The 22478-nt window shown below is 48.2% G+C and overlaps 1 protein-coding gene and 1 non-coding gene across 5 annotated transcripts in view; one reads left to right on the forward strand and one right to left on the reverse strand.

The window, feature by feature from the left end:
- LOC144107558 (uncharacterized) overlaps positions 1-22478 on the forward strand; it is a 167135-nt gene that overhangs the window by 109745 nt on the left and 34912 nt on the right. The window lies entirely within an intron of this gene.
- On the reverse strand, positions 17815-17886 carry TRNAS-ACU (transfer RNA serine (anticodon ACU)). The gene has a single exon. It is a non-coding gene; the product is annotated as a tRNA-Ser (tRNA).

The raw sequence follows: 22478 nt of genomic DNA on the forward strand, positions 1-22478 counted from the left end.
AGGACACTTATGATAGTAATGCGCTATTACAGCCTGGCTATTGTGGAATGAAACGTTGACGCAATCGGGCGAGCACTGCTTTCCAGGTGCGCATTCTACGAGATTAAGCTGTACTCTGGGCAGTGAAGGCACTTGTACTCGTTTTCCCGGTGAGTGTCCGAACCCGCCGCGATGGCTCAGTGGTTAGGGCGCTCGGCTACTGATCCGGAGTTCCCGGGTTCGAACCCGACCGCGGCGGCTGCGTTTTTATGGAGGCAAAACGCTAAGGCGCCTGTGTGCTGCGCGATGTCAGTGCACGTTATAGATCCCCAGGTGGCGGAAATTATTCCGGAGCCCTCCACTACGGCACCTCTTTTTTCACTCCCTCCTTTATCCCTTCCCTTACGGCGCGGCTCAGGTGTCCAACGATATATGAGACAGCTGCTGCGCCATTCCCCCCCCCCGGAAAAAAAACTATTATTATTATTATTATTATTATTACTCGTTTTCCCGATGAGTGTCCGGCGACGGGATTCGAACCTCCCACCTCCTGAAGCCGAGGCGGGCGCCTAACCGAACCACTGACGCCAGAAAATGCAGTCACTGCGTCTAGCGCTCCATTTGAATTTAGCATTTTGTGGGAGATGCAGGGTGCACGTTAAAGATACCCAGGTGGTCGAAATTATTCCGCAGCCCTCCACTACGGCACCTCTTTCTTCCTTTCTTCTCCCAGTCCCTCCTTTATCCTTTCCATTACGGCGCGGTTCAGGTGTCCGCCGAGATGTGAGACAGATACTGCGCCATTTCCTTTCCCAAGCAACCAACAACATGTTCTGGTTTCATCTTAAGGTTGCTACGTTCATTGAAACATCGGTGCCGAAGTTTTTGTTCTCTCAGAAATCGACGTTGAAATCACCAGCGAGTAGCATGGAGGAGGAACTGTCAACGCCGTTTTATATACAGCCGCCGCGGTGGGTAGGACGTGGGTTTGATCCCGGCTGCGGTGGTCGAATTTCGATGCAGGCGAAATTCCAGAGGCCCGTGTACTGTGCGATGTCACTGCACACTAAAGGACCCCAGTGGTCGAAATTTCCGGAGCCCTTCACTACGGCGTCCCTCATAGCCTGAGTCGCTTTGAGACATTAAGCTCTGTAAATCATAAACAAAACCACTAGAGACCAGCATCAATTTGTCCTAAGTGTTCCTTTAACGCATGCCTACAACACACGGCGTAATCTAAGCAGGCTTTGGAAGCTAAGTGGACGCCTTGGAAGGCGGTCAAAGCAGAGACGACCGTAACAAAAGTAGTTCGAAAGGAAAACTCGCCCATATAGAGAGAAAAAAAAATGGAGGTCAGTCGGGAAGAATCGTGTGGAACCCGATAACAGTGTCAAATGGACGAACGTATGTTGCGCATAATAGCAGCACCCCCAGAGAACGACGTACCGCGTTGACCGGCCCTAAGTGTTAGATATCGCGCTCCTGCCAAAGCAGCGGTTCTAGTCGTAGCGACGCTTTTGTTTTGGTTCCGTGCAGGCGCGTACACAAGCGCTGGAGTGAATGACGACGGGGGACACACGTTTGTGCCACACGCACCGTTCCGGCTAAATATACTCCGCGCTGCATTCGGGATAGCGGCGCCAGTGCGTTTCAGCTGGAGCGAGCGAACGCGCGCGCCATCAATTCATATGCGTCGCGACAGGTGGTGGCGGGCGGTGGTTGTGTTAGTGCGGGGATACGCTGCTAGATGGCGCCTATTTTTGAAGACGCCCCTCCCCCTTTTTTCTTCCTTTACTCTGTTACGTCCCTGTTTCTCCTCCTCCTCCTCCTCCTCCTCCTCCTCCTCCTCGGAGATCGATCGAAGAGCACGACGGCCTCGCGAAAACCTCTCCGCGCGTGCTAGCGTTCTTGCTTTGCCAGTGCGTGCGTGTGTGTGTCTGTATTCACTGTTTGTCGTTGTGTGTGTGGCACTGCCGAAGTTGGCGGGCGCTTGAGGTTGGTTGCGTGGGGTCGGCCCGTCTATGACCCAAATTGTCTGCAAGCGGTTTTGGGCCCCGCTGTTGCCCGACCTTTGGCTGGGGCGCGAGGTGATGTTAAGGAGGGGGGGGGGGGGGAGAGGCAATGGGGGCGAGGGGCGGCTCCGGAGAACTCCGGGGCGGCGGCAGCTTCTGTCTTCTTTCGTGAAACGGTGTGGATATCCAGCAGCGGTCGAAGAATCCTGGGGAAACTTTACTCCCGGGCCTTCGGAGGGCGCTGGAGGGGGCCGGGGAAAAGCTTTTGTTTGTTTGTTTTTATTTAGCCCCCCCCCCCCCTTTTTTTTGTCCTCGCTTCTTTCAGGTGCGCTCGCTCGGGGTGGATTTAGAGTGGGTCGCGCTCACTGTTTGTCGAGGAAGTCAGTGAGTGCGCGAAGCGTTGCCGTTCGAATCGAAGAAAAAGACCTGGTTCTTCTTTTAAGGAGTCGTCCATAGGGGGAGCTTTTTGTCTAGATCTGGTTAGCCTGTTTGTTGGAGACAATGACTGAGTGCGTGTGTTTCGACGAGTGACTGAGTGGGCAGTCACTGAGCGAGAGTGATTGGTTGACTGCGTCCGTAAAGCGAGTGCGTGAGAGGCAGTGGGTTGGAGCAGGATGCCGGAAGCGACCGAGTGACGAAGTCAGCGAGGCTGAGTGGCCGAGTTAGCGAGTGTAACTGCGATTGCAAGCGGCTAAGCGTAGCTGAGGGTGAGTGGTTGAAAGTGGAGGGCTCGGTAGAGAGTGAGTGGCTAAAGAAAAAGGTTATTAATGAAAAGCAGGGGGCGAATTAGCGAAAGTTAGCGGGTGAGACAATGAGCCAATACTGCTAGCCAGCAGGAGTGTAGCTGCAGTAGTAGTGAAAGTAGCAGTTGTAGTACTAGTATAACAAACTGTAGTAGTAGTAGCAGTAGTAGTACAAGTTGTAGTAGTAGTACAAATAATAGTAGCATTAGTATATTAGCAGCAGCAGTACAAGTTGTAGTAGCAGTACAAATAATAGTAGTAGTAGTAGTAGCAGTAGTAGTGGTGGTAATAGTATTAGTAGTAGTTGTAGTTGTAGCAGCATTAGTACAAGTTGTAGCAGTAGTATAGTAGCAGCAGTAGTACAAGTTGTAGTAGTAGTACAAATAATAGTAGTAGTAGTAGTAGTAGCAGTAGTAGTGGTGGTAATAGTATTAGTAGTAGTTGTAGTTGTAGCAGCATTAGTACAAGTTGTAGCAGTAGTATAGTAGCAGCAGTAGTACAAGTTGTAGTAGTAGTACAAATAATAATAATAGTAGTAGTAGTAGTAGTAGTAGTAGTAGTATTAGTAGTAGAAGTATCAGTATCAGTAGTATAACAAAGTAGGAAAGAAGCTCAAGGAAAAAGGAACTATAGACGCTTGAAGACGCGGATGAAACGCGGAAAAAATGCGGTGAAGCTCCAGTCACGGCCGGAAACATGCACTCTACCTTTTTCCTTTCTAAATAAAGGGCACTGAGCTCTTCAGAATTTTTTAGTTTTATTCAGGTCGACCGTTAGAGTATGGAAGCCGGTTTAAGAGCTTATTATAGTCGGGCTCACTGAGCCAGAGAACTTGAAGAGAGCCGCACGATAATAGATTATAGCGCGCACTATCTGCGCTTGCTCTAGGCATGTTCTATGGGACTTGCCAGAGCTACCCTTACAAAAATTTCTTTAGAGAGTCTGTAGACTCTCCATGCACTTTTTTTTTATAAAGCTTATAGATTTTCTATAGACAGATCCTATAGAATAGTCGATAGGCAATCAAAATCTTATGGACAGTCTATAGGGAATCTATATATATTTATGGCCATATACTTTTAGTTGACTTTTTGTACAGACAGACTATAGGCTATGGATAGACAAAAGTAAATATCGATGGGAAGACAATACAGTCTGTAAAAAGTCTATAGACAATCTATAGAACATTTTTATAAGGGGGCCACTCTGCGCCGGCTGTGATTGATTGAAAATCTTCTTAGCCCTCTCAGATGTAATTTGGATGCTGATGTTTACATCTTTTCCATCTTTCAGTATGACATCAAAGGCGACACATACACTTCTGCGGCTACGTGGCTTTGCCGATCGACTCTTGGCCTTTTGTTTTTAATTCTTCACTCGTCTTTGCGTTTTCTTTCTTTTCGATGTCGCGTTACTTTCGAGAGAGTCATTTGCGCCCCGTAGATTGAGTGATATGGTTTCCGATGCGAAAGTGGAAATGCTACTAGTGTCACAAAATTTATGGGCCCTCCCTTGTGACGGGGCCGACCTTTCAGCAACAGCGATGGCAGATGCATTGCTCTACCACGAGGTATAGAAAAAGATCCATTTCCACACACACACACACGCACACAAATGTAAGTAAAAGACTAGAAGGTATTACGAGAGAGATTCATTTATTTTTTTACTCTCCCTCTCCCTCTCTCTCTCTCTATTTGATACATTGGTTGGCTTGGCCTCCTTCCCTTTTGTTCTTGTGAGTCTTGCTGTGATCGCGGTCCTGTTTTGCTCCTATTCCCTGCCGCATTAACAAGACTGCACCGATCGAAACAAAATGTGCGCCAGCATCGGACTATTGTTCGCTCAAGCGAGTTTGCGGAAGCGTTCTCCTTTCTTGCTGTCTTCATTGTTTTTTCGCTGGTTGAACGAGTTGATCCGCGCCGGTGCACTTGTGTATAAAACAGTCGTAACCCCATAAAGTAACAGAGATCTCCTTCTATCCTTTCGTACGTGTCAGTGTGCGTCCGCGTGTGCTCCTGGGGTGTTTTGTAGAGCGCCTCTTTGTGTGTTGGTAGCAGGCTTATAACATTCCGCGTAATATTTTTTTTTCCGTTACTGCACAGTAACAGGTGTAACAGTTACGAAATTATTGAAGGCGAAGTAATTGCCGTTCAATCATACGTGCGTGCGTACATCCGTAAATGACCGATTTATTTGTGAAGCGAGTGAATGAACGGATCAATCAATCAATCAATCAATCACTCCGTAGGTAAGTCAGGTTAATCACTCAGTCAATCACTCAGCCACTGAATGAGTGAGTGAATCAATCAATCAATCAATCACAAATAAATTACAAATAAATCAACCGATTTATTTGTGAAGAAGCGAGTGAATGAACGGATCGATCAATCAATAAATAATCAATCCATAGGTAAGTCGGGTTAATCAGTCAACCAATCAATCAGCCACTGAGTGAATCAAACAATCAATCAATCAACCGTGGCATGGTCTTAGGTACCTATGTTGGCAATGATCCAACGAGAGCGCTGCTAGCAGTAGGCCTGTTCGTTCATTCATTCGTTTTTATTGCATCTTATCAGTTGATGGAGTAAATCATATATATATAATTGGTTTTGGGGGGAAAGGAAATGGCGCAGTATCTGTCTCATATATCGTTGGACACCTGAACCGCGCCGTAATGGAAGGGATAAAGGAGGGAGTGAAAAAAGAGGTGCCGTAGTGGAGGGCTCCGGAATAATTTCGACCACCTGGGGATCTTTAACGTGCACTGACATCGCACAGTACACGGGCGCCTTAGCGTTTTTCCTCCATAAAAACGCAGCCGCCGCGGTCGGGTTCGAACCCGGGAACTCCGGATCAGTAGTCGAGCGCCCTAACCACTGAGCCACCGGGGCGGGTGTTGAGACGAATGCAGTATACCGGGAACCAACACGGCAAAAATAAAATGCAGAATTAAAGGAGACGGGGGGCTTCACGTTTCTGCCTTCGCTTTATCTGGACTGCGCCAGTGAACTAAACGCCAGTGAAGTATGTTAGGGTGGAGACACACACACAACGTTCCCGAATTTCTGCATCAAAACTGCGCAACACAGGGGAGGCGGAATGAAAGAGTAAAAAAAAAAAACTTAAACGTGCTCTCGAGAACCTCCCAGAACGAGCTCAGGCGTATCGCCGCGGTGGCTCAGTGGTTAGGGCGCTCGACTACTGATCCGGAGTTCCCGGGTTCGAACCCGACCGCGGCGGCTGCGTTTTTATGGAGGAAAAACGCTAAGGCGCCCGTGTGCTGTGCGATGTCAGTGCCCGTTAAAGATCCCCAGGTGGCCGAAATTATTCCGGAGCCCTCCACTACTGCACCTATTTCTTCCTTTCTTCTTTCACTCCCTCCTTTATCCCTTCCCTTACGGCGCGGTTCAGGTGTCCAACGATATATGAGACAGATACTGCGCCATTTCCTTTCCCCCAAAACCAATTATTATTATTATTAACTGGAAGGCCTTTGGACATTTCTTTTTTCGTTATAACTGTTATTTCTCCGTAGTTAATTAACCCTCGATTAGGTCTCGGCAGCCTTGACACTATGGACGACCACTGGATTTCAGCGCTATAGAAACTGGTCATGTAGCTGTTTTCTTGGCCTTCTTCTTACGCGAGGAAAACAGACTGACGTCAGCCGGCTTTCTCGTACTGATTACATGGTTCTGTTTTCAAACGCCAGCCAGTCTGAAACAACTAGCATTGTCATAGATCTCATTTGCGTATGGCGACTCGGAGCATGTTTTTGTAGAATGATCATTGACGAATACCTCTTCTGCAGCAGCAGGGATGGAGGAAAAACGCTAAGGCGCCCGTGTGCTGTGCGATGTCAGTGCACGTTAAAGATCCCCAGGTGGTCGAAATTATGCCGGAGCCCTCCACTACGGCACCTCTCTATTCTTCCTTTCTTCTTTCACTCCCTCCTTTATCCCTTCCCTTACGGCGCGGTTCGGGTGTCCAACGATATATGAGACCGATACTGCGCCATTTCCTTTCCCCAAAAACCAATTATTATTATTAATTATTGTTATTAGCAGCAGGGATAGTGCCTGGAAGCGTCTTAAGCTATCGCTTTAGGGTCGTGCACAAAACACCTTCCGCGGTAGCTCAATTGAGAGGTTTCCGGCTATATTGGTCAGCGAACCGCAAAGCAGTCGACTATGTTATGCGACTTAAGACCTGCATGACAGCTCATAAAGAAACATACGTGAGGCCAAGAACGTGCGAGCAACTAGTCTGAAGAATTGCGCCGTTGCTGACATACATTTCATTGCGAACGTATATTACGGTTTCAGTGTGATACCAAGCCGGAATCCGGGACTACGGGATAGTGGCAGATGAACGCGTCGATGCCAAAGCTAAGCTGGCTCATGCTGATGGGGCTTTCATCAAAGCAGCATTCGCGATAAATGACTCTGCAGCCTTGCTCGCGTGTTCAGTGCAAGCTTCCATGCAACTGAACTGGAACGACGTGAGCCATCAACAAGACCACAGCTCTGTAGTCTCGATTCAGGTTTACGACTTCACCTTGTATTTGTGGTTGTGCTCCCCCAAGGAACTCTGTAACGTCGATTACGACTTGGAGTAGCATACACCAAATGCAACCTCTATTTAACCGGAGTTGAAACTAGCCCAAATTGCTGGCACTGCAACATTCCATGGAGAGAGTCATCCACGTTACTTATGAGATTCCACAGAAAATCTATCCATAGTATACTTATAAGATTCCATAGACAATTCATCCACATTACTTACAACATTCCAGAGACAATTCACCTCAACCTGAAACCTGCAAGCTTTCATTCATTTCATTTTATGCGCACGCACGCCACGTCGCGCGCATCCTTCCTCAGACTTCGCTGTCTGCTTATCTTATACATTCTACTGTGTTCCGAAAAAAATCATTAGCCCGTTTTCTCATAAACCACACTGCTGTCTCGCCATTGTCGTTGTTCCTTTTCAACTAAACACGATTCGTGCGTTTTTATGGAGGAAAAACGCTAAGGCGCCCGTGTGCTGTGCGATGTCAGTGCACGTTAAAGATCCCCAGGTGGTCGAAATTATTCACGAGCCCTCCACTACGGCACCTCTATCTTCATTTCTTCTTTCACTCCCTCCTTTATCCCTTCCCTTACGGTGCGGTTCAGGTGTCCAACGATATATGAGAGAGATACTGCGCCATTTCCTTTCCACAAAAAACCAATTAATTATTATTACTGGCGGTGCAGTTTCTACATTTGCTTCAAAGACTAATTCGCTCAAAAATAGATTCAGCAAGACACTATAGCCCCGCCGCGGTGGCTCAGTGGTTAGGGCGCTCGACTACTGATCCGGAGTTCCCGGGTTCGAACCCGACCGCGGCGGCTGCGTTTTTATGGAGGAAAAACGCTAAGGCGCCCGTGTGCTGTGCGATGTCAGTGCACGTTAAAGATCCCCAGGTGGTCGAAATTATTCCGGAGCCCTCCACTACAGCACCTCTCCTTCCTTTCTTCTTTCACTCCCTCCTTTATTCCTTCCCTTGAGGCGCGGTTCAGGTGCCCAACGATATATGAGACATACTGCGCCATTTCCTTTCTTCCAGAACCAATTATTATTATTAAGACACTATACTTTTATCCAGTGCATGCACCAGACATGTGACAAAATCTAAGGTGAATGATTCATTACACGAAAATAGCGTTTTCAGAAGCTGCCCTAAAGTACGTTCACCGTCGCTTTAATGCGATAGCATTAGAGCCCCATGGGGCCAAAGTGCTTCGTCGGTCTTAAAATTCGCCCATTGGATGGAGCGAAGTGACGTCACGAGACTGAAACATTCCTATTGGCTGGGTGGAAAGTAACGTCACCGGCCCGAAAGTGACGTCACTTCCCGTTAAAGCATCAACGGTGACAAGACATCCGCCTGGCGGCTGAGGCCGTGAAGCGACAATGTGTCTTCACCAGACCTTAGTTTCCGAGGCTCCTAAGTAGGGCTCCCTTAGGCCTGCGTGCCGGGGGGTCCAAAAAGGAGTTTCATTTAGGTGGAAATAAACGTTTTGATGATGATGATGATCAACAGCTGGTAATCCTGCCGCTTTGCCAGCACATTATGGAATTAGGTGTCCATGTGATTTTATTTTTTAACTGCCTTATATTGCCCTTTCGGGCACGTTCCTTCGTCTTCCTTCCATCCTTGCTTTTTACAGGTATCTGGAAATCTGCCCTCTAGTCGGATACAACTCAAGGATAATAATAATAATAATTGGTTTTTGGGGAAAGGAAATGGCGCAGTATCCGTCTCATATATCGTTGGACACCTGAACCACGCCGTAAAGGACGGGATATAGGAGGGACTGAAAGAATCAAGGAACAAAGAGGTTCCGTAGTGGAGGGCTCCGGAATAATTTCGACCACCTGGGGATCTTTAACGTGCACTGACATCGCACAGCACACGGGCGCCTTGGCGTTTCTCCTCCACAAAAGCGCAGCCGCCGCGGTCGGGTTCGAACCCGGGAACTCCGGATCAGTAGCCGAGCGCCATAACCACTGAGCCACCACGGCGGGGCAACAACTCAAGAACGAAGTGGAATTTTCCCGTCAATGGGCCCTCTTCCAGCCAACGGCGTCGGCCGAATGTCATGACCCTGCTAGCATGACAATGCAGGCAGTGGCAGATCAAAGGGGATAGTCCCCTCCTTGCATTCTCGCGCCACTCCCTGCATCGTCATGCTAGCAGGGTCATGAGAATCGGCCGACGCCATTGGCTGGAAGGGGGTCCTTTGAGGGGGAAAACCGCGTTGTTCCTGAGTTGCATCCGACTATAGTTGTCAGCGTATTGCCTGCGTGGTTCAACGTCAAAGTACAAAATACACCCGGTGTGACATACTAGTTGGCTCCGAATGTACGCGTATTTCGCTGATCGGCAGAAAATGGAGGCAATTTCTGTCTTCACAATGTATTTAGAAAGCAGGAAACAGCTGCCAGTTTTCGTAAACTTCAGTAACTCAGGCGCACGGGAAGCAAAACAACTGCTGGCACTCTAATAAACAGCGCCAGTGGACCTAAAAATTGAACTGTTTAGAAAGTAAAAACATGTTTTCTGTGCGTTCTGTGAAGTTTATAAGAATAAAACACGTTTTGAAAGCCTTTTCTTTGTCTTGAAACCAAAAAATAGCTACAAAAGGATGCCTGTCTCAAGTCGCGTCTCATTTAAATAGGGATTAGTGTAGTTGGTACCATGTTTGAATATTTCCTGCTGTCATACGACTTTGCCGTTTGCAGGATCTGCTCTTCAGAAATCCTGCTATCTTCTTCGAGCAAAATAGAAATCACTGTTTCGGTCAATTTTGCTTACCACCTTCCCTTAACGTATCATCAACAAAGCTGTGAAAGCAGGAGTCCGTCATCCGCTCTCTATCTCATCGGCGCTACCAAACATATTAAGTCACTGTTCTTTGCACCATTTAGTGACGCCGCAATGATCACTGTTCCGAGAAATCTGGTTGTCCAAATCGATATGAAATTGTGGGCATAACAAAGTCAAAATAAAAACTACAGGGAACACTCAAGCAGGGCATGACACGATAGTGTTAATGTGTTAATGCCCATATATGCATAATGCGTCATTCTCTAATTTACATTCATAGATCACTTGGAGTCCTCCCACCTCTCCTGGCGCAGTGGTGCAGCGGTTAAGCGATGCGCCACAGACCTGCGATGACAGGTGCTGCCACCTGTGGGGCTTGTGAGACCCAGGTTGCCCTTCCCGACCAACCTCTCGCGACCAGTCGTTAACTATCATGCACCTGCCACTGTGCGCAGTTTGCTCACAATCCGCTGGGAAGGTTGTGCGACGTCACAAGATCACATGACCAGGTGGCCCACCTGCTCCTGTGGGGATATTTCCTGGATTTTTCGCTCACGGCCAACGACGCCGACGACAACGCCGGCTTTTCTGCGACACGGGACCCTTTATGCTGTCCCGTTAAAATGGCGTCTATCCCGGCAAACACGCCTCGCGGAGGAAAACCTCCATAATAACAAAAAACAAACAAACAAATGCTGCAGTATCGTCATCTGTGGTCAGGCGTTGTGAACAAAAATTCACTCGACACCTAATTTCATTACGTGTTTGTTGACGCCTGTACCAGAAGTGACGCCACTTCCGGTCTGGTGACGTCACTCCTCTCCAGCCAACGGGACTGCACCTGTTTGGTGACCTCACTACCCTTCAGCGAATGGGCGAATTTTATGGCCGACGTCGAAATTTGGCCCCACAGGCCTTCTAGCGTTATCACATTAAAAAGACCGGTTCCTCGTAGCTTAGTTCCGAATCGTCTTGTGGGCTGTAATCCCCGCCTGCGTGATAAGTATGTGTTCTCCAGGGGTAAGATACCAGCCTTCGGAAAGAGCATACGTTTCACGATTCCGACGAGTACGTATCTTTTTGCACGTGCGCATGTCTGTATGTCCTCTCCCAGTACTAACCGGTGCACAACCAGCACGTGCGATTGTACACCTCCCTTCGGTACCTTTTGTAGCAGTATAGTCATGTTTATAACGCCGACGTGCGGGAACGCTTGGGTGTTAAAAACTTCCCGCTGAACGTGAACGAACAGACCCTCGACTCCCTGCGGCTTCGTTTTAACTGTCGTTAACACGATTACATTGCTGCCTGCATAAAAACGAAGGAAAGAACGAAAGAAAGGAAGCACAGAGCGAGAAAGAAAGAAGCGTCAAACGGACATGCATTGGGCAGGCAGACGTGTCCATGCACATACGTGTATGTACAGTAGGTACATGTTTACGTTCGCGTTTGTACTCGCACGGAGCATACACCTGTCCAGGGTTTGCGGCCGATCTCTGGCTTTAATGGCCGAACGTGTAATGCGTGCACGCGATGAGTCGCTCAGATAACACAGAGACAGAGAAAGAGCTTCGCCCGGCCCGGAGAAATATTGTCGGGAGGGGTTTTTTTTTTCGTTTTTGTCTCCCCCTAACCGGGTCGTACGAAATCGTTTCCGAATGACGCACGCGCGAAGGGCGAAATAATAGGGAAAAAAAGGAAATAGGTAGGGAAAGAGGGAGACGTGGAACGGAAAACAAGACTACTCATTCTGGATGTGAAAGAGGGGGAGGAACAGGCTATCGTCGGGGTGCCCATTAAACGCACGTATATATACGACTTGCACGATCCGGGCTCTAATGGCTTTTTCTTCTTTTGCTGCGCGAGCTGTAGGTCTGAGTGGTCCTTCGTCGTCGCCAGCGTTCCCGTCGCCGCTGTGTGATCGAATTACGCTCAATGCGGAGCAATACGAGAGGAATGACGGCGCATAGGGAGGGAGTCGGCGGGCATGGGGAGTTGGCGGGAAGGAATAGGGAGAAATAGGGAATGCAGGAAAGGCGACGCAAGCGGGCGGGTGGGCGGCGAGGGAGTGAAGTGGTTGAAAGGCTGGAAAAGGGTATCGCGCGTCACTGTAGGAGAAGGAGAGAAAACATCTTAACGAGGACAGGTACAAGTTAGGGAAGAGTTGGGAAGTGAGAGTCAGCGAATAGGGGGAAGAGGAAATCGTTGAAAGGGGGAAGAATGAGTGGGAAAACGCGACGAGGACAAACGGGGAAGTGGCGGGGTACAGGAGGCTTCGAAGGGCGAGAGAGACGGGAGGGGGTGAGTGGGCGCAAGGGGAAGTAGGGACGCTTAAGGAGGGTCCCGAGAAGGAGGGTAGGTGAGGGAGGGGAAACAGAAGCGTGGTGGAGAGCGTGGCTCAGCTGGGCTTGCGCCCGCTGGTCGGTCGGTCGTTCGCGGAGCGGCTTGCCGGGCAAAAGCTTTGTTGTTTCTCGCCCAGGGTTCGCTGGCGTGAGGAGCTCTTATGCATAACGGGCTCTTCCTCGCCTGTCTCGGCATTACTGCTGCTGCTGCCGTACTGCTTGTGTTGGCGTGTGTAAGCTGTAGATATGGCCCCCTGCTTCTGGGCGCCGTAATCTCGGCTGGGCGTAATTGGTAATCGATCTCGTTTACCGATAGCCGCCAAGCGATGCGTGGAGTTCAGAAGTCGGTAAGCGAGTTGCCGGAGTCGAGCCACGGGAAGTGACCCGAAGGATTGAGCGTGCCTGAAATAAAAAAAAAGTAGGGAAGCAAATGGGAGAGAGCAAAATTTGAGTTGGTTCGTTTCTAGGAGACTTAAGTTATGGCCGTGTTTCACGATGAAACGCAGGTGTACTGTCTTCACAGGAGGTGCGCATTTTATATAAGAAATCTGAAGCTCACTTCAAGCTCAAAAATAATTTGCCGACCTCACTCAACCTCAACCTCATCAGTTGAGGTTGAGGTCTTCTTAGACGCGCTCACTTCACTTTTCCTGAGGTCACTGCTGATCTCACTCAACCTCACCTCAACCTCAAATTGTGAGGTTGAGGTCGGCTGCTCGACCTCAGAAAACAAACGAAAAACAAAACAAAAAGCGATTAAGAAATTTTGCCGTTAAAAACAATTCTGAGAATCCTGTGAGGAAGGAAAGCCGAAACGATGATGGTATTATTTAATTAGGTGTGTACAGACACTATTTATGTGCACGCAATAGGAGAAGCTTATAATCTGGAATGAACCCTCAGAGAGTATATGGCCTGCGGGCAGGGGTGTCCTATACGCGGTTACCACTAGTACGTCGGTGAGTACATGTGTCAATAATTGGCAACCTGTTTCGTGTATACTTGTTCGTATTAGAAGCCTCTCGCTCATTCACGCACGAACCGGCAATTGACAAACACAGCCCTTCTACACCATCTACAGAAATTGGGAGGAGGGGGGAGGTATTCACGATACTGTTTTCAGGCTTGAGAATAGTTACCGAATATAAAGAAACTGGTCGTCGATGTACTTTTCAATTCGACGGTTATGCAGACGCATATCACTATATTTCGATTTTCTAGCTCTCTCCGGCATAGCGAGAATGCTCTTTTCAGTCCTCTGTATGTTGCCTTCGAAAACACTTAACAAGCGTCGACTGCGACACCAACAGAGGCACGTTGTATTCATGTCTGTGCAGAAGCGAGCGGCTTCTTTTATTAATGCGAAAGCATTAGATGGCTCACTCTCAAGGTCATATCCGCAAAAAAAGTGTCCGCAAGAAACGGCGCCATGCGACGTCACGCGACGAGGGTGATGACGGCACATAAATGATGCTGATTAATGTAATTATGCAACGCTAAGACTAATTACTATAATTAGTGATGACATCATGTGAGTGTGACGTCATATCAGGCCAGGTGACAGCGATGTAATGTGCCATCAAATCTAGTCTCGTGACCACGCTGTAATATGACATCACACTCACGTGACAACGATGTAATTTCTCGTCATACCAGGCCCCCATCCACTTTGAGAACACAGCGCTTGCAGACAAAGGACCAGAACAAGAAGGACACACACCTGACAAGACACACCCCATCCACCCCCTTCCACCCCCATTTCAAGATCCATATGGATCCCACATTACTACACATGCGCGCATGACGTATTACAAATAGTGCCCACAACCCGTCTACATTAATGACATTCAGATTGTCCAGCAGGTAAACGCGCCAGTTCTCATGTATGACATACTGCAAATATCATGCAACGACACATTGCCTTTGACTCTCGAGATGATGGCGATAATGATGATGCTTACAGTGTATCCTTATGAGCCCGAGGAAGTGATATACCGCTACGAAATTAAATGTTGCCAGAATATTGATTAAATATTGTAGAGTATCCAGCCAACGAAGACAATTACTGTAGGAGAAAATAGGAATACCTGTAGCAAATAATTAAGGATGATGATGTTGATGTTCCTGGGAGGTCAAAACCCGCCCCCGTTTCTGCACTTCCCTCCAGGTGGCGATGGTAATGGTTTCGAATCCTGGGAATTCTCCGATGACTCGGTGAACCCGCGGCATTTCGAAAGAAAGGGCTAATTACATATTCGAACACTGTGCTAACTATTAAAATCACGCGGGTCAAAACAACTGCCGCCCCCCCCCCCCCACCCCCGCAGCGAAATCTTTTTCCGAGCCCCCCACCCCGGGGAAAAAAAAGCGCCTAAGTACTCATACGCCTCAGCAGAATTTTGGGTACCATTTCGCCAACCAGTCTGAGACAAGCTGCTTTAAGTCAATCACTTGTTTTCCTTCAATAATGAAATAATCAATGGTACGCCAGCATCCTCGACATTTTTACCCACGAGCACCGCGCGAGCATTCTGCGAAGCCGTTTAAGGTGAAGGATGGGTCTCTGCAAAATAGTTAAAGATAACGGGTAGTGCCCGGTCGTCTGCGAGGCAGGCCGCCAACCTAACTGATCCCATACGAGAAAAAAAAAGAGAGTGATTAGAAGCATATAAACAAAAATCGCACACTAAAAACAGAAGCGAACAACAGTGTGCCCCATTAAACGTCATATTAGAAGGTTTGAAACAGCGACTCAGCAGCACAACGCGAGCATGTAATCAGTTCCATTCACACATCTTCATAAAAAAAAAGGAAAAAGGAGTCAGCTACCACATCAATATATACATTCATTGTAGTTTTGCATTTTTTCGCCGCTGTAACACCGCTATGCTGGCGCGTTCGCCTCGTGTTGCGGTGTTTCGGCATAATAAGTGAATTTCCGAGAAGGAACAAGGAACCGGAGACCAAAAGAGGGGTTATCCGGGAGGATAAAAAGTTAACTTATATTCGCATCTGCTTGCATTACGGAACGGGAATATACAGAAGTAGTGTGAGATTCGAAAGGGGAAGTCAGCGATCAAAAGCTTCGAATGTGTTATACAGGTTTTTCTGGCATCGTGCTTTTTTAATCAAAACAGCAGGTGTCCTTGTTAGGAACCATCTGAATCACATTCTCTAGCCAGTGTCGACTACTCCAGTTTCTGTTAAGTCAGCTTGTAATGTACAGCAGGATCCCCTTTATTCGACTGCAAAGCGTGGAGCCATGACATCAGCTCCGGCAACGAGCATGAACACGAAGCAGCCTTGCTTGGGGCCATCCCCGCTGCGACAAATGTATTGCGTGCTTGGACTGAAGTAATTTGTTTGCGGCATCAAACAAGCTACCGCGGGTCGACGTGAGTTACGTGCTTTGCGCCCTCCCGGGAGTTAGAGCCGACCGGCAGGCAGCCGGGTGCTACGCCAGCGGGGCAAAGGGGAGGGAGAGTGGCGTGCTGTGACAGTAACACCCCTTCCGGGAAGACCAGAGGGGTGCGTCTTCCTGTAGGCTCGGACTGAACGGACATTACGGCGCAGCACCGGAAGCTAAGAGGGAACTGTGGCATCCGGTTGTCCAAACAGGGGAAACCGAACACCAAGCGTCATTGCAGTGACGCGCTGCAACTCTGCTTCGGAAGCGGCACTCGTCGGAGTAAGAAGTGGCAACTGCAAAAAGTCTCGACCTCAAAATTTTGACCTCACTGAAGACGACATCATTCAACCTCAAGCTCACGCGTGAGGTTGAGGTCTGATCTGCAAACCACACAAAATTTCGAGCCGTCGCCGACCTCGCCTCAACCTCACCTCACGACGTGAGGATGAGGTCATTTTGAGGTTGAGGTCGACCTCATGAGGTTGCCCACCTCTGGACTCTTAACCGCTGGGTCAGTCCGCGAGTTTCTTTGTATCTACAGGACTGACTGTCTTAGCAGACAAACTGGGTTACTTCCGTGCGTGAAACAAAAGGTTTAATGGAAACTGGACTCGTATCGTTTAGGTTTTTTCTGGGGGGGTCGGGGGAGGGGGGAACGAGTTTGAGAAGGACCAAGAACATTACAGACGTCTTTTACACCGACCCTCTTGGTCGGTACGGCGCCTTGGTCGTTTCTAACGTGACTTCGCAGTCACTAAAATCACGGAGCGCAAGCGCAGTTTTTTTGTTTTGATTTTTACAGCGATAGCTGTTAGGCGACCGTCCCTGGCTTGCGCGTCGTAGTCGTCCGGCGTCGTCCAGGTCGGCGTAGCCGGTGGGTGCGTTTACTGTGGGCGCAGTGGGTGCACGGTCAACCTGGGTCGCATAAGCCTACGGGTGGCTTAGTTTGGAACAGCCGCCTGCCAGTGCAGGGATGCATCACGTGACCACTACACGGGTGCGTCAGGAAAGTATCCCCAAAATTAAACGCCTAAACAGCTATCGCTGAGCATCGCGTTACACAATGGTAACCGTCCGGTGAGTTTTTTTTTGCCTTTATTTAAATTCGTTCACACCCGCATAAGAAGGTTACATGAACGGATTAAATGTGAAAGCTGAAAATTAGAAAGCAGAACAAACAGCACCCGCCTCGGTGGCTCAGTGGTTAGTGCGTTCGGCTACTGATCCGGTGTACCCGGGTTCGAACCCGAACGCAGCGGCCGCGTTTCGATGGAGGCTAAATGCAAAGGCGCCCGTGTGCTGTGCGATGACAGTGCACGTTAAAGATCCCCAGGTGGTCGAAATTATTCCGGAGCCCTCCACTACGGCTCCTCTTTCTCGCTTTCTTCTCTCAGTCCCTATTTTATCTCTTCCCTTACGGCGCGGTTCAGGTGTCCGCCGAGATGTGAGACAGATACTGCGCCATTTCCTTTAAATAATAAAAAAAAATAATAATTTTTTTTCAGGGAAAGGAAATGCCGCAGTATCTTCCCATATATCGTTGGACACCTAAACCGCGCCGCAAGGGAAGGAATAAAGGAGAGAGTGAGAGAAGAAAGGAAGAAAGAGGTGCGCTAGTGGAGGGCTTCAAAATAATTGTGACCACCTGGGGTTCTTTAACGTGCACTGACATCGCACAGCACACGGGCGCCTTAGCGTTTTTCCTCCATTTCCTTTAATAATAACTGGTTTTGGGGGGAAAGGAAATGGCGCAGTATCTGTCTCATATATCGTTGGACACCTGAACCGCGCCGTAAGGGAAGGGTAAAGGAGGGAATGAAAGAAGAAAGGAAGGAAGAGATGCCGTAGTGGAGGGCTCCGGAATAATTTCGACCACCTGGGGATCTTTAACGTGCACTGACATCGCACAGCACACGGGCGCCTTAGCGTTTTTCCCCCATAAAAACGCAGCCGCCGCGGTCGGGTTCGAACCCGGGAACTCTGGATCAGTAGTCGAGCACTCTAACCACTGAGCCACCGCGGCGGGTATTTCCTTTCCCCCAAAACCAATTTTGGGCGAAATTTCCTTTCCCCCAAAGCCAATTTTCAGAACAAATAGTACAGTGGTCAAGGAGATCATAGGATGGTACTATATGCGAGATTTAACGTCCCACAGCTACACATGACGGTCATGAGGAACGTCGTAGTTAAGGGTTCCGGATTTAATTCTGTCACTTGGGGTTCTGTGACATGAACTGACATTTCACAGCACACGGGCGTTGTTGCATTCCGCAACCGCCGAAATTCGGCCAACGCGACCTTGCGATCAGTAGCCGAACAGCGCATCCATCGAGCAGCCGCGACGGACATAGGGAGATCAGTGTCTCGAATCGGCTAAACCCGTCGCTTTGTCCTGATGAACAAGTTCCAGGCTCGCGCTTTGTGTCTCTCTCCGGTTAAAATAAACAAGGACACAGTAAGCTCTCCGTACGGGTGATTTGAAGGCCGCCTAGATGGGGGCGTGTATCTGGAAGCGTGCCTCTCAAAATAAGTCCGCAACCGTGGTGTGCTTCATTATATACCGTTTCCGTTCGGATGACGTGGACGACGCTTCTTGGTGGTTTGTTTTTCTTTTTCCTTCGGCCGGCGTTTCCGCCACTGAACCTGGGCGGCGGCGGGAGCGGTGTTTCGTAACAACTGCATGCGTATCATATTTTCGAAGATCAGAAATAACCACGCCGGTATAGAGGGACTGTCCCTTTTTACGAGCCCTTGCGGTCTTCTGCGCGTGTGCAATTAGGGGCGTAGAATAATTACATTGACGGCGCTGTGATTTCGGCACACGTGCTTCGTAACGCGTTGAAGTAAACATCGCGCATTTAAAAAAAATCCCACAACCTTACCCAATACTTCTGGACAAAAGCATTTTTAATTGAGCGGGAAAAGTTCGAGCGCAAAATTTTTCATATATTGTAAGATTTCACTATAACAATCAATATATTCGCATATGTCCCGTCGGCAGGCTTGCATTTTTTTTCGTACTAACGTTTTTGCTATCGCCAAAAGCATTCCCTATTGCTTTTCTAGAAATACGGTAGTCTTAACTGCTCGACGCTAGGAATAGAAACACTACAAAAGAAAGGTTTTGCTGCAGATCGGAAGAATGGACCATTGCCTTCAATATTTCTATGCCCGTAGCTTACAACTGTTCAATTTTCAAAACTTTTGTCCATGAATGTTGGGCATTGAGAGGAGGAATTTCATTTATCGTGTGCTTTCTGCTTACTTTGCATATTTATGCTTTTTTGCATTACGTTTCCGGGATGCAAGCCTTTGTTCCACGAACAAAAGCTAACCGAATATTTCTCGCACTTTTTACAGCTTACTTCAATATTCAGCAGGGTTTTTCCTGCTTTTAACAGTCTTGAAAACCAACAACGGAACGCCCAAATATACCGGGAGCCTTCGTCTGCGCCTTACAGTATTTTAAACGTAAGCCTAATGTAGCGTGAAGTGCGCATGCGCGTTAGTGCTTGCACGCCCGACCTTACTCTTCTAGACAGTTGGTCGCAAGCCACGCATAACTGCGAATCCAGGTTCTCCTATTCAACTATACCCGTCATGCAAGCGTCATAAGGCAACCTAATATGACCACAAAAATAGCACCACTGTCTCTTGAATTATATTGAAACTTTTTCTTCCTGATTTCGCTCTTTGCGACTGTGCATTAAAATTATATAGAGCGAAACTTAAAACAGACAAGCACAAAGACGAGAGCAGGCACACGAGACGGGACTGTGCATTGGTGTTGCGATGAGTCAACGTAATATATATGTGGCGCTAGATGAATTCATGAGCCGACAGCGTTGAGAGCCACTGACACCAATTATGGAACACCACCAAAAAAGTAAAAAGAAAAAAAAAGCGTCTTGAGTGGAGAGCGCGAACGGAGGAGGCGGGCCTGAGCAGAGCGTTTTTTATAGCGTTTTTTTCGCCTTTTTTATAGCAGAAACGCATTAGATGTCTGTGCGTCGCTTTACACCACTCACATTGCATATATGTTCGCACTTCGCAGCAATGCTGGTGTTTAAAACCGTACACCTTCACGGCTCAGTGGTTAGGGCGCTCGGCTACTGATCCGGAGTTCCCGGGCTCGAACCCGACCGCGGCGGCTGCGTTTTTATGGAGGCAAAACGCTAAGGCGCCCGTGTGCTGTGCGATGTCAGTGCACGTTAAAGATCCCCAGGTGGTCGAAATTATTCCGCAGCCCTCCACTAAGGCACCTCTCTCTTCCCTTTTTCTTTCACCCCCTCCTTTATCCCTTCCCTTACGGGCGCGGTTCAGGTGTCCAACGATATATATGAGACAGATACTGAGCCATTTCCTTTCCCCAAAAACCAATTATTATTATTATTATTATTATTATTATTATTATTATTATTATTATTATTATTATTATTATTATTATTATTATTATTATTATTATTATTATTATTATTATTATTCACACATGGCACGTACTGTTTACACAGGTTTGCGTGACCACGCAGGTAGGAAAATAGGTTATTCCTGTTTTCCAGGTGAGCTTCGAAGAATAGGAAGATGATGAACAGGAATAAGTGATAACTTAAAAGAAGAACGCAGCCAATAGAATTCAGACTTCTATGTTTAGTCACAGGCAATGCATTTTTTAAGCTGTTGGACAACACGGGACTAGATCGGACTAAGTTGTATCTACACTGTACTAAGCATGGCGTTCAGCATGTTGCTTGTGTGGCGGTGGTCTCTTAATGTAAGCCCATTTCAATCTACACCTTCACTGAAGAAGCCGCGCGAGGAACTGCGAGTGATATAATCAGAATAAAATGCGTCTTAAGTCCAGCTTTCCCGGACATACCTTATAATTGTGGCGCAACTGTGGAATATTGTAATATACTGTTATGAACATATCGACGGAAATAGTCTTTCCATCCGATACATACCAATGTCTTGCTTTTAAACTTTGTCCTGCATTCACACTTAGTTATGACTGCCACAAAAAAACAAAACAATGAGGTGCGTTTTTGACACCAAATAGCAGGGAACTACAAGCGTCACGAGAGTGGATCTATACGAATGTATTGATTGTTACGGTGCAATATTATGACATGCGAAAAATCTGCGTTCACAAAGTACTTTTGTCTTGAAAAAAAAAATGCGCTTGTCCGAAATTTCTGGGTATGTCATCACTAGACACATTCTTGCTAAATTTCATTAGGCAGTACATAAAGGGTCTTATGCACTGCGTACTGAATTTTTTTTTTTTTGAGGGACACGCCCGTACCCGATTCCCTGCTATGTCTTCAGCACTAAGCGCGAAATCTGCAAAAGCCCTCACACTTCGCAGCCACTGTGTCCACGCTCTCCTAGGGGGGAGGGGAGGGGGGAAGTTCCAAATTAGCAGAAAAACGTTTATGCCCCCTAACGGACGCAAGTCGTTAACGCCTAATTCATTCCAAAAGGCCCGTGTCGCGCGGTCCGGCTCCAATAAGCACTCGGTTCGCGCCCCCCGCGCCCAGACACATATAAACGCGGCCAATTAATTCCTCTCCCGGTCCCGACAGCCATGACCATCTCGAGCCACCTCCCGTGCCCTTTTCCTCCGCGCCCTGACGTCACGGTCGCCGACCCCGTATAATGTAGCGACGTCACTCACGTCGTCTTTCCCCCCGCGCTCCCGTGTCTCTAGAAGCTGCGGAGTCGGTGGTCTCCGTGTCTTCTCATTAGACTGAAAACGTATACACGTTTTCTTGGTCCTTCGCGGAGATACAGGTTCACGCTGTTAGAAGGAGGAAAAAAAAACAGGGACAGGCCGGCTGTAAGACTGGCTGACCGTGTGTAGCTGCGCCAATAACCGCCTTGAACTCATTAAGCCTGGGGCTACGCACTAACGACCTGTAATTCAATCGCGACATCTCTCGGAGCGCCCTTGGACCTCCTCCTCATCTTCCCTTCCTCCTCCTCCTCCTCCTCCTCCTCCTCCTCCTCCTCCTCCTCCTCCTCCTCCTCCTCCTCCTCCTCTCCACTGATGTGTTCGTGCGTGTGTGTGTGTTACGGGGGCGGTACTGCGACGTACCCTCCTTCCGTCTTTGCTTAGGAGGGGCCGGGAGAGGCACAAACATTTCTTTGTGGATCGCTCGGTATCTCTCTCTCTCTCTCGTTCGCTCGCTTCCCTTATTTTTCCCTTTCCCTTTTTCCCAGGAGTTCTCGAAAGGAGACGAGAGAAGAAACAGGCAGCGAAGACTGGAGTTGTATACTTTGTGTCGTTCCCTAAAAACTGTGCAGTTCTGTGGAATCGACGAGGCGCGCCGGCGCTGGCCCAGATTCGCGTGCACTGTGGGATGTATAGCGCGCTTAGCTTGCCTTATATCCAATTAGCTATTTTGTGTGATGTATATGTTTCGGCTCTTCTGCTAGCTCTGTTTCGCTGATTGCTTTAAAATATGCGATGAGATTATTTCTGGTTTCGGACGTTCTGGTTCGAACGTAGCGCAGACACATCGCCGGTGATTTTTGCTTTAGATATATCTTTGAGCCGAAGCCCGACCGGGTTGGATGCTTACTGGAAACTCAGTTCTAAATTTTCACTGTGACAGT

Source organism: Amblyomma americanum, chromosome 10 (genome assembly GCF_052857255.1).
Source record: "Amblyomma americanum isolate KBUSLIRL-KWMA chromosome 10, ASM5285725v1, whole genome shotgun sequence".
NCBI lineage: Eukaryota > Metazoa > Arthropoda > Arachnida > Ixodida > Ixodidae > Amblyomma > Amblyomma americanum.